This window comes from Anneissia japonica, unplaced genomic scaffold (genome assembly GCF_011630105.1).
Source record: "Anneissia japonica isolate Jap-2015-1 unplaced genomic scaffold, ASM1163010v1 scaffold54267_len14319_cov120, whole genome shotgun sequence".
Taxonomy (NCBI): domain Eukaryota; kingdom Metazoa; phylum Echinodermata; class Crinoidea; order Comatulida; family Comatulidae; genus Anneissia; species Anneissia japonica.
Window position 1 is genome coordinate 8,785 of NW_022722868.1, and position 3,607 is coordinate 12,391.

The 3,607-nt window shown below is 37.1% G+C and overlaps 1 long non-coding RNA gene across 1 annotated transcript in view; it reads left to right on the forward strand.

Moving 5' to 3' along the window:
- Positions 1 to 2,859, forward strand: part of LOC117112002 — an 8,541-nt gene extending 5,682 nt beyond the window's left edge. The window contains exon 4 of the long non-coding RNA XR_004445959.1: positions 2,309 to 2,859. This is a non-coding gene — a long non-coding RNA (uncharacterized LOC117112002). The remainder of the gene's footprint in view (positions 1 to 2,308) is intronic.
- Positions 2,860 to 3,607: the final 748 nt, after the last annotated feature.

Genomic DNA, 3,607 nt, shown 5'->3' on the forward strand with positions numbered 1-3,607 from the left:
TGAAAAACCAGCGTCGGAAGGAAAATTAGCAAAACAAGGAAGAGGAAAACAACAGACGCCAAAATTGGATACAAGAAATCATGTAATTCATCTATATCAAGCAGATAAGCTTTGCCTATATGAATAACAGTCATATTGAAATCCCTATATATGAAGTTTTAAAAACATGCAACATTGTATATGTTTACAGATGATATCGATAACAGGTTTACAAAGCATTCCATCCTAAGTGGCGAGTGTAATTACGGTTGGATGTGAAATTAAAAATAAAAATAACAACAGCAAAATAAGAAGATTGAAGTTTGTCATAGTCGTATAATAATTCATTATCCATTCATAAACAGAAACGTAATTTTTGAACTGGCATTTTGTACAATTGATTACTATTTGTGATTATTTATGTGATTGAGTATGTACATATAGTGATAATACTTAATAGTGAATACTGTTAATGAGTTTAACTAGTATCATGTGCTATGTTTATGCTGATAAACACTTTGACATCTAGTTGGACCAGCTGTTTGGAAACATCACGTCACTGTACAGCATGTGAATATTCCATGCTTTGTGTTTAAGTTTGTGTTTGCTGGACATTAACTGGACCATACTGGGTTTGTTGTTGGAACAACACAACAGTCATCATTGATGCCATGCAGGGGTTTCGCCAGAAAAACAAAATAGACGGCCTATTTTGTTTTTCCAAAATGGAAGCCAGTGGGCGTGGCACTGAGCCGATGGCAGGCCACGCCCGTCGTTAGTAATCCCCATCGATTATTGGTACGAAAACGTACATTCAATCAATAAATGTTGTTTTTATCAAACGTAAATATGATTTACCTTTAGTTTAATGTAACATTCGATAGATTTGAAGCTGTCTCTTATACACATCTAGATGATTTGAAGAATATATAAAGAATTTGCTAAAGGTAGACCAGGCCCAATTAGGCTAGGCCGAGCTGATTAGGCCAAGCCGTCACGGTAAAAGTTGCCGTCCTAAATAATTGTAGACCGAAAGGTCCACTGATTAATCTCAGATAAGAAAGTATAATACATACTCCAAGTATTGAAATACACGCCATCGTGTCATCATTCCTGATGATGACATAATTAATGTCAAAATATTGAATCCCAACACGATAGCGTGTATTTCAATACTTGGAGTATGTATTATACTTTCAAATAGTTTATACATGGCACTTTTGGTGTCTATGAGAGTAAATAATGAAAGTAAAAGACGGCCGGACGGCTCGCTCACTAATACGCATGCACTATCTCGCCACTATATTTCAAGTAATACATTTATCTATGCTGTCCTACCTATGAAAATTTATCTTTTAAATTTTATTTCGTGAAATATTGCACACAGGTAAGAAGTGAACATGCCACAGTTTTAAACTGATGGGCGCAGCCATGATTGTTTTCTTGTCTCCGGTCACCACAGAGCGGTTCCTCCTTGTTTCTCTTTCGCGCTGTGGATGTCTACTTCCAAAGTGATGGAAATACCAACGCGCTGATTGGCCGACTTGGCTTTTCTGCACAAAGCATGAGACGTAAGCATCGGATCGGAGTTTAGTTTGCTAATATAAACCTAATCCCGAGTAAATCTTAATGCTTTGCATCGGCTGTACCGTGTATGCAAATACACTCTTTTTATACTACTACTTTAAAACTAGGCCTTTTCTAGATAGAAGCAAGGACTAGACTAGGCCTAGACGGGACGATGATGGAATGGAACTGCAGGGATAAGCCCAGTCGGCTGGCGTTCGGACGGATGGTAAACAAGCCTAGGCCTATATAAATTGCCTTCGGGAGATGGAGTTTTTGAGTNNNAAAAAAAAAAAAAAAAAAAAAATTCAGGTCGGGGGCTTTTCCGACGGTCGGGCGGGGATGCTAACCAATTGTTTTATTTTACGTGGCCTTATTAAGAACTTAATTGTTTTGATTTGTGTCTCAATGGAAATTGATAATATAAAGGAAAAATTAATTGGTTTTTATTTTTTTATTTTTGAGGTGTTTTCATTTGTCAACAGTAGAACAGACATTGAATATACAGGTGTACATGAATTATTGTTGATTGTGTAAAGAAACCTGTTTTTTAAGCTGCATTTGCTTCACATTTCCAGTACGATGAATGCCAGAATCCCTAATTGAATTGACCATCAATGTTTGGCTCACATAGCTCAAATATAAAAGTTATAAATGCTCATAAGAGGCTCATAAGTCTATATAAGTAATTTAGATATTGAATTATATTTTTCAAGTTCATTAAGCTCAACACAAAGAGTATAGGCTTCACATTTTTTTGCAGGTCGATGTTTCATTCTTGATGGGACTGTCACGGATCATTGACCTCACAGACATCAACCTCTATGCAACTATTATGTGCATCTTCTTTAATCCAGTTTTCTGGAATGTTGTAAGTCATTTAATAATATTAATAATTGTTGACTTATATAGAGCATATTGTAGACTAACCTCCATGCGCTCCACGCTTAAATTTTTGTAATAAATTTCTAAATCAAATACTTTCAGTTGTATATTTCATGTCCCATCATGAAGACAGAAAACAAGTAATTCTATTAATGATTGAAAAATTAGGAGGCAAACAAACATGGGGTATCATCTATATACATTTACATGAGACACTAGGTACCTTGTAGTAGAGAGTTATCAGGGGTGCCAAGTTGGATCTTGGTAAAATGAGCTTTTAACAAACCTAATTTTATTTTTCTGCACACCATGATACCTATCGTCACCAATTTCTCTGAGACAATTGGTAAATAAAGTAACGTGCAAATATTATGAATTTGTGGAGGATGGGTCATTTTCTGGGAGGTTTCACATGCATGTGGGAGGCCGTCCAAATTTCTGGGAGACTTGCAGCGTTCTCCCGACGCCGGTTTAGCCGTCAGTTTTACCGGTAAAAATAAACGGCCGACCGGTAAAATTTTGTTGGTTTAAAAAAAAAAAACCCACTGAATTAGGCCTAGCCCGAGGCCAAGCTTAGTATAGGAACGGCCTTCCTTCTTCAGGCCTCGAATCATACATTAGCTATAATTTATCTCCGGTTTCACCAACGAAACTTACAAACCTTGATTAAAAACCACAATACTGTTCGTTGACAAGACAAGACAGCGATGAATGACCTCTCGCAAACTTTTGATCGATCGACTCGGATAAACAAGCAAGCATCGCAAAACTTTCATCTCTCCCCTAAGCTGCAGGAATTTGTGCAATAGACTCGTAATCCAGACGAATTTTAAAACTGGTGGAGTTGTAGCAGTTTTTCAATACGTCTGGAATGAGAGTCTGAGTTGTATAAATTCCTGTAGCTTAGGCGGACCATGGAGGTATTATTGAGAAGGTGATCACAAATGAACCAAGATCAAAGTTGCTGCAGCGCGTAAAGAACGTTTGCGCGATGCCTTTGAAGTCCTATGTGTTCCCCGCCATCAAATTTTCAGCAGGCATAGTTGACCAAAAAATTTAACATGACGAAATGGAGAGCACCTTCTTTCCTCAATGCGCACTACATACTGTCAATCACTATGGCTGCGCAATCTTTTCAATTTTGAAGCTGATACATTTATCTCTCATAAAATATCAA